Source organism: Oryx dammah, unplaced genomic scaffold (assembly GCF_014754425.2).
Source record: "Oryx dammah isolate SB20612 unplaced genomic scaffold, SCBI_Odam_1.1 HiC_scaffold_19, whole genome shotgun sequence".
NCBI classification, from domain to species: Eukaryota; Metazoa; Chordata; class Mammalia; order Artiodactyla; family Bovidae; genus Oryx; species Oryx dammah.
Window position 1 is genome coordinate 41,757,029 of NW_024070203.1, and position 9,259 is coordinate 41,766,287.

A 9,259-nucleotide genomic window follows, 5' to 3' on the forward strand; every position below is an offset into this window, starting at 1 on the left:
TTGACCACATTGAATATAATTGAATAGAATTCAAAATAAAAAGAACTCATTGTGTAGGCTTAACTATAAGACAAAGGAAGCTGGGAAACAAACCTTGGATATATTTTAAACATAATTTGTAAAATGTGTTTACTAGTACGATTTGATTATACACACAATTTGTATGTGTGAAAGTCCCATACCTGGCACATAGTAGGTATGCAAATACACCTTAAGTGAATTGATACTTAATTCATTTTGAATTTTCGATAAAATAGAGTTTAAGCAAGAGACATTGTTCTGTGATTCTAAGTTTTAGGTGCAATCTACAACAAAGTAATAGCCACAATTTCTTCCACTGGAATGTTTCCAGGCAACAAAAGTAATGGATTTGTTAAGTTACCCATGGCAAACCACAGCACCCTGAACACCTGCTGAAAGAAAGAATATTCTAGTTACAAATGTAGTTTGAACATGCTGTCTAGAGCAGATCTACTCTGCATGAAACATGTAGCCAAAGTAAGAAAGGAATGGAATGGAATATTCAAATAGGGAAAAATAGGTGGGTGGCTACATATTGGTATAAATGGAACATCATGTACAGAAATGTGTTCTTTCTCTCTGAATTTACATTTTATAAACACAACACATAATTAATACTAGGCCATAAGGAAAACTTCCTGAAATTATTTTAGGGACAGTTTGCTAAATTGTTGCCACATACAGAAGTCCCTTCTCACCGAATACTGGTCAAAATATGATCTGTAATGGCAAAACGAACACAGAAGTTGGAATTTGGTGTGAAAACTCTTCTCCTCATAAGCCCATTGGTTTCTGTTGATTGTCTTGGCCTTCACTCAAGAGAAGCTGGCATGGGCTGTTGCCTAGCAACAGTACGTAGTACACTTTTCTACCAATCCATGGAAATGCTGTCTCTGGACCTCACGCCATTCAGCACCATGGTTTTGTAGATAATGATGACTTCTTAGGAACTTTCCTCCCTCCTCCAGATGAGTGCCTGAAGAGGATTATTTTAATACTTACCCCTTCATCACAAACATTGCACTTGGCTTACAAAAGACCAGGAAATAAGAAGGGACATCCATTGGCAACCCTTAACTTCTCTGACCAATAACAGAGGGACCAACAGAATAATACATCTTATTAAGGATGCCATATATTTTCTTGGAATGAACTGTGACTATTTCACACTACCCATATTAATGTTTGGGCTTCCAAAGTGGCACTAGCAGTAAAGAGCCTGCCTCCCAGTGCAAGAGATGCAAGAGACGTGGGTTCAGTCCCTGGGTCAGGAAGATCCCCTGGAGTAGGAAATGGCAATCCACTCCAGTATTCTTGCCTGGAGAACCCCACGGAAAGAGAAGCCTGGCGGGCTACTGTCCATGGGGTTGCAAAAAGTCAGACACGACTGAAACAATGCACACATACTAATGTTTAATTAATACTGCCTCCATGACAGACAGCACTGTTTAGGATATTGTATCTCAACAACACAGTTGTTTCTCTCCTCATGCACCTTATTTGCTTATTTTTGAATCTTTCTGGAGGCTATATGTTCACTCATAAAAATACATTCCAAATCCTGGTATATTCCAGCTAAAAGGGAGGTCTTCTTTTTTAAAACCAACAAATATTTTCAAGCCTAATTCAGGTGACTACAACCCTAGTTGTTCAGGGCTGGGCGAACCAAATTAGGAACTCTAGAAAACCAAGTCAGGTGACCAGGAATCCTACCTGTGTGGGGTACCAAGCCCCACAGACATGGTAACAAGAATTTGGGGGGACTCATAGTCATGTCACACAATTGAGACTTTCAAATCCAAAACAAAGAATAAAGGTTTCTTTTTTTTATTTATAGAAGGTATCTCTGAAATGCCAGAAAATAATTTACCAGGAGGTAGGAAAGAAATACGGAGAAGGCAATGGCAACCCACTCCAGTACTCTTGCCTGGAGAATCCCAGGGATGGCAGAGCCTGGCAAGCTGCCGTCTATGGGGTCATCTATGGGGACACAACTGACGCGACTTAGCAGCAGCAGCAGCAGCAGAAAAGAAATAAGGACTTCTCTGACGGCTCAGTGATAAAGAATCTGCCTGCCAACGCAGGAGACACAGGTTTGACCCCTGATCAGGGAAGATCCCCTGGAGAAGGAAATGGCAACCCACTCCAATATTCTTGCCTGGGAAATTCCACGAGCAGAGGAGCCTGGCGGGCTACAGTCCATGGGGTTACAAAGAGTCGGACACGACTGAGCGACTAACACTCTCACATGATTATAATTTAATAGCATCAACTCACATTAGTCACTAAACTTTCTGTCCTAGTAGGTAGCTGACAGGGTGAGGTGGAGACTGGAAAGCCTGGTGTCAATACCCCCCACCTTCACAGGCAGTCAATACCTTACAGTGGTGACTGGGTCTTCATGTGACTATGATTAAAAGCAGAATAAATGTTGTTGGAGTCAACTGTGAGGCAGCAGCTGAATGAAATCAGGACTGGAGGGTGACTTTAGCAAAACTCAGCAAAGGGTTTTAATGATAGACACGTTTTTCAATGAGATGAGCTTTGCCCAGGCCCTACTGGGTGTTTCTTTGAGCTATCATGGTGAGTCACAGGTTTGACAAAAGCCTTCCCTCACAACTCTGAGGCATTAGGAGGTTGTCAGAAAATTCACTCTTGTGGTGGAGATCTGTTTTTGAAGTTGTACAGAATTACTGATTAATGAGTTCTCGTAGTCATCTTTTATAGCTGGGTGCGTCTGGACAAGACTCAGCTACAAAGGACCCGGGTGTGTACATCATTAATCCTAACATCCCAAGACATTTCTGGTCTCACTGTCACCTACTCTGCTTGCCTTTGTTTTTGGAGACCTGAGAACTCCAACAGGCTGATTAGCAGAATCTTTCATTCTTCTCAGGTAGCTTTTTAAAATCATTATTATGACAGTGCATCAAATTCTCTAGGCAAGGCGATAGAGCATGTGGGCCGTCTGTCTGTAATAAGCTCCTCTAGTCAAATGCCCATGTGCTTTGGGCAGACAGGGAACAGATCACAACTTCTGAAAACCACTGTATTGGTAGTAAACACTCTGAGAAAAGAAAGACAGGGACTTCCCTGGTGGTCCAGTGGCTAAGAATCTGCCTGCCATCGGTCCCCAAGGCAGGGGACATGGGTTCAACGCTGTTTGGGGCAGAGTCCACGTGCCACAAGGCAAGTAAGCCTGGGCACCACATCTACTGAGCCCCAACTCTAAAGCCCTTGAGCCCTGACAAAAGAAGACACCACAACAAGAGCAGCCCCTGCGCGCGCAACAAAGACTCAGTGCAACCAAAAATAAAGAAAAAAAGAAAAGAAAGACAATTGGCTAAGACACAATACTCAAAGGGTCAGCTTGGCACTAAAAATATTTCCCAAATAAGTAAATTATCTGTTAATAAACCCTCTACCAAGACATTAGTTGCAATATTCTTCAGTCTATCAAGTTCCTACATAATGCTGATAACAGAAAATGTTGTTGTTTAGTCACTAAAGTCATGTCTAACTCTTTATTGACCCCATGGACTATAGCCCACCAGGCTCCTCTGTCCATGGGATTCCCCAGGCAAGAATACTGGAATGGGTGCCATTCCCTTCTCCAGGGGATCTTCCTGACCCAGGGGTTGAACCCGAGTCTCCTGCATTGGTAGGGGTTTCTTTACACTGAGCCACAAGGGAAGCCAGATAATAAAAAACAGATTTACCTTTTTAGTCAGGATAATTTTTATATTTTCCTAAAAATACAGAATACAACAAATATCCATTTCCCCATCATTCCAAATGAATCAATGTTAATAGCCTGTCACATTTAAAAATTTTAATAAAATAATAGCTAACATTTATTGAGGGTTAACCATATATATATAAGTAGTATTCCAAGTACTTTACATGCATTAATTTGATTAAATCTTACAAAAATCCTATGAGATAGGGTTGTTATTATCTTAGTTTTACACAGAAGAAACTGAGGTTCAGAATTTTAAGCCATGCCAAGTCAAGATACTTAAAAGACTGTGTTACTTTGCTAGGGCTACCATGACACAGTTCCAAACACCAGGTGGCTTAAACCACAGAAATTTATTATCTCATAATTCTGGAGGCTAGAAATCTGAAACCAAAGTATCCACAGAGGGACTTCCCTGGTGCCCCAGTGGTTATGAGTTCGCCTTGCAATGCTGCAGACACGAGTTCAATCACTGGTCAGAGAACTGAGACAGGACCCCATGTGTTCCAGGGAGCAACTGAGGCTGTGCCACAACTAGAGAGTCTGTGCACCACAACGAAAGATCCCACGTGACTCGACTTAGACGCAATGCAGCCAAATATATACATAAAGTGTCTAAACAGTTGGTTTCCACTGAGGCCTCTCTCCTTGGCTTGTGGACAGCTGTCTTCTCTCTGCGTGTGTCTGTGCCCTAATTTCCTTTTCTTATAAAAGGACACCAGCATATACTGGATGAGGGCCCACACTAACGACCTCATTTTTAATTTAATTACCATTTTAAAGGTCTTATCTCCAAATACAGTCAGATGAAGTATGGGAGTGAATCTTCAGGGGACCCAATCCAGCAAAGAACAGAAGCAGAGCTGGTATTCATTCCCAGAAAGCTATGACCTTGTTGTCCACAATGCAGTTGCCTCTGATAAAAATGAAATCACACCACACACTTTCTCAAACCCAGACTCCACGCCCCAGCCCCAGAGGCACACTGTCATGAAAAGTATGTTTCTTTCAGAAGTTATCCTTTTGATTAATAACATGCATCCATAACCTTATGTTTTTCTAACAAGCATTAACAATATCTTCATCCTTCTCCCAAACAAGGCAAGAATCTTAAAATGTGTTAACTTCTCTCCAAGTAGCATCCCATGCTCACATTTCATGTAAGCAATGTCTAATATCTTAACCATCATTTTAGCCACTTTTCTCCCCAAATTAGTGAATAGTGCCACTGATTAGCCACAAGGTATTTGGGTAGACCAACATATTTGGCCGATTTCTTTCGTCACAATTTCTTCTTGCATTTGAGCTCATCTTGCTCATTGCTAAAGTGTCTGTATGAGCCTTTCTTTCAACGAGAGTCTGAAAATAGGCATGTGCTTCATCTATGTATAGCCAGAAATGTTCATCACTCTTAGGATACTTTTAGGTTCAAGTTCTTTCCCCTCAGTGCTTAGGTAACAGGATTCCAGTGTTTTCTAGCATCTACTGTTCCTGGCATTTAATTCCTATGCTTCTGCCATTTGTTTCTAAGTTTGTCTTTTCTAACATTTGTCTTTAACTGTTTTCCCTCTTCTTTCTTAAACTTCTGCAGTTTAACTCTTAATGTGTCTAGATATGGATTTGTTTCTGTTTACTCTGCTTAGGGGCTTCCCAAGTGGCTCAGTGATATAGAATCCACCTGCCAATGCAGGAAACGTGCATACGATCCCTGGGTGGGACGATCCCCTGGAGGAGGAAATGGCAGCCCACTCCAGTATTCTTGCCTGGAGAATCCCACGGACAGAAGAGTCTCGTGGGCTACAGTTCATGAAGTCGCAAAGAGAGTAACTGAGCATGTAAGCACACACACCGTGCTTAGGGCACATACATCTTTCCCAGTCTAGAAAACTCTTTACCATTACCTCTTCAAAGACTTCTCCCTTCTATTCTTTTTATTTTATCATTCTCGATCTCTAATAGAAAAAACTGTCACTTCTCATTGTATCTTATCTTCCATGCCTCTTATCTTCTTTTTCTGCAAATCCTATGTCTCGGGTCATGTTCTCAACACTGCTATCTACTTTACTTCACTGGTTCTCTCTCCTTTTGTATATCTAGTCTATTGCTTGACCTATAAAACAAACATTTCCTTCCAAAGCACAAGTTCTTTCCAAAATGCTCATTTCCTATCATCCTGTGAAAAGCTAACGCTCATTTCAAAGAGCTTTATTCATAAAGCTCATGATACTATAGAAAAATGTTTTATCCAAATGCAACCACAACAACAGAAGTCCAAAACCTTATTGTTGTTGTCACTTTTAAAGCAGTTCATAGATGATCTATTATATGCTTTGCTTTCACCAAGAATGTGTACTAAGAATGGCAGTAAAGCAACGCATTTCCCAGAAATGGTAATGAAGTGCAGCCAAAATAGAGATAATTATTTTAATTAATGGTAATGATTTTAACGGTTGAACATTTTAACTAATTAATTATGATTGATTGCTTGTTACTAATCAAGGAATATGAGTCAAAGTTGTAATTGAAAAACCGGGAGCAATGGGCTTTGCAGAGAGCATATCACAACCCTACTGGGATCAGAAGCACGACTTTTGCCTTGAACATTGCATTCGGGAGCATTCCAGTCCTTTCTCTTTCATTTATTCCTAAGACAGACTGCTAGGGTGTTGATTTTTCAGTGCTGTGTTTAGGATCCTTTATCAGAAATGGGGAAACAAACTGTGAAAAGTGAATACATTTCAAGAAATACATATATTATTTTTACCTATCATATTATTCATCTAAATTTTATTCTTGGTAAGCTCTCGAGACTAAGCATTCTTTTTTCAGATACAGATTCTAAATACAAGAAGCTACCCAATTGGTCTATTCAGGCAATCTGAATTTTTAAGAATTAATTTTTAATGAAGTATAATTGCTTTACAATATTGTGGTAGTTTCTGCTGGATAGCAAAGTGAATCAACTATATGTATACATATATCCCTTCTTTTCTGGATATCCCTCTCATTTAGGTCACCCTAGAGCACTGAGTAGGGTTCCCTGAGCTATACATTAGTATAGCTAATGTATAGTTCTCATTAGTTATCTATTTTATATGTAGTATCAATAGCATCTACTATGTCAATCCCAATCTCTCAAACTCATAAATATATGGAACACTTCATGAATTTGCATGTCATCTTTGCACAGGGGCCATGGTAATCTTCTCTGAATTGTTCCGATTTTAGTATATGTGCTGCCAAAGCGAGCACTACACGATGTGAATTTTTAATAGCGTATTGCCTAAGAATCAGTTTCCCAGTAGTTTTATATTTAGTACGTGGACACTGGATTGTCAAACCTTTAAAAACCTAACAAACTAAAGATAGAACTCCTAAGACCAGTGAATTAAACTTCTTTTCACTCTTTAGTTTAATGATTCTATCTAATTGAGGCAAATCAACATCTCAACACAACCTGGGATTTATCTTCAGATTTACCAGTAATTCATTCTGCATTAGTAAATACAGTAATGTGGTCATTTTCATCCTAAATAATCCTTTTACTGTAAATAAAAGTCATGTTGCACCACTTTAATTTGCAGATACGGAGAGCTGGGGTAGGGACCATAGGAATAGTAGAGTGAGAATTGGGCATGGCCAGTTTGGAAAAGGGCAGAAGATCAATGCAGCCATGGTACAGAGTATGAAGGTAGGAGTGTGGCAAGAAATGAGGCTGGAGGGGTACACAGGAGCTAAATTGTAAACCCTCTTGTTTGTCCCACTATTTAAAGGGTCCTCGGGACAAAGAGGAAATGCTGGAGATCACTCAGGAGGGGATGATATAATCAAATGTATCTTAAGCGAGTTCATTCTAGTGCACCTGCTAGAAGATTGCTGGGGGTGAGAAGAAAAGTCAGGAAGGATGCCGTCCCCGCAGTCCAGATGACCAATAGTGAGAACTGATACCAACGCAACGACAGGGGCATCTCTGGAATAAGAATACCTGGATTTGGTCAGAAATTTACTGCATGTATGTATGTAAGTGGGCTTCCCCTGTAGCTCATTCGGTAAAGAATCCGCCTGCCATGCACGAGACCCAGGTTAGATTCCTGGGTCGGGAAGATCCCCTGGAGAAGGAAATGGCAACCCACCCCAGTATTCTTGCCTGGGAAACCCCATGGACAGAGAGCATTCTGGCAAACTACAGTCAATGGGGTCACAAGAGTCAGACAAGACTTAAAGACTAAACCACCACCACCGCCGCGTGTGTATGTAATTAACAATTAAAAGCATGATGACTACAAAGGAAGTTCAAGCTTGAGCGAAAGGACTGAGCTGTTTGGAACCTGTTAAAATCAAGGTACGGAAGACACTCTGGTTATCTCATGTTGTATCCACTTCTTTCTGCCTATCCCATCCAACAGTCGCACCTCAGCCACCTGTTGTCCGCAGCCATGGTCTCCAGATCACCTGCCTGTCTCTCAGACTAGATTTCATCTGAAGACATAGGAGGTTCTACCAGGGGAAGCAAGTCTGGGAGTCAAGCCTGTGCCTTTGGTTGGCATGGGAGCAACATCACACTATTTTTTCTACATCTCATGGTCTAATCACTGATTTTCAATCACTTAATTCATACTGCCTCTGCCGACATTTTAATCATAATCTTTATTTTTTTTTAAGATTTTTTTTCATGTGGACCATTTTTAAAGTCTTTATTGAATCTGTTACACTATCACTTCTGTTTCTCATGCTCTGGGGGTTTTGGCCTTGAGACATGTAAGATTTTAGCTCCCTGAACAGAGATCGAACATGCACCCCTGCATGAGCCTGAAGTCTTAACCACTGTACCCCCAGGAAAGTCCCCCCCACCTTTTTTTTTAAGATAATCATAGTCTTTAAAAGCATTTTGCAAAGTGTATTCAGAAAGAGTGGCTGGTATCCCTTCCTTTCTTGTAGTAAACTTCAGTGCCGAATTACCTACAACTGAATCTGTCTCACTGCCTGGCTCATACTCATCCAATGTTAGACAATGGATAAGGGTGTAGTTTCAGATTATCAGACTCCTCCCCATTTTCTCCTCCCTGCTGTGGCCCAGGTATGATACATGCCAGCACACTGAGGCCCAAGAGACCAGACTTTACATCCCTGTAATTCTTTCTGTCCATAATCAGGATTACACCCTAGGCCTGGGCTTTGGAGATCATGGAGACTGCATTTAGGGGTCATGCGACTTAGATGTGAAGAGATGAAAACTATAGAACGTGAGAATCAAGGCAACTCTCCAACAGATTTTGACATCAGTAGCATTTGCAAACATTTCTCCTTTTCAAAATCTCATGCTAAAGCTCTGGAGACAGCAGAAATATCTTTATTCCTCTCAGATATCACCAAGGTTAAAGTGCCCTGTCTGTATCTCAGCCAATAAATTTGTTTCAAGATCAAGAGGGAAGTGGACACAGAGTTGAAAGAATAATGATATTCAGATCACCAGCTCTTTTTTTTTTTTTTTTTGTCTTG

At 40.7% G+C, this 9,259-nt stretch overlaps 1 non-coding gene across 1 annotated transcript; it reads right to left on the reverse strand.

Moving 5' to 3' along the window:
* Positions 1-6,905: 6,905 nt before the first annotated feature.
* On the reverse strand, positions 6,906-7,012 carry LOC120879151. Its single transcript, XR_005724719.1, has one exon. It is a non-coding gene; the product is annotated as a U6 spliceosomal RNA (small nuclear RNA).
* Positions 7,013-9,259: the final 2,247 nt, after the last annotated feature.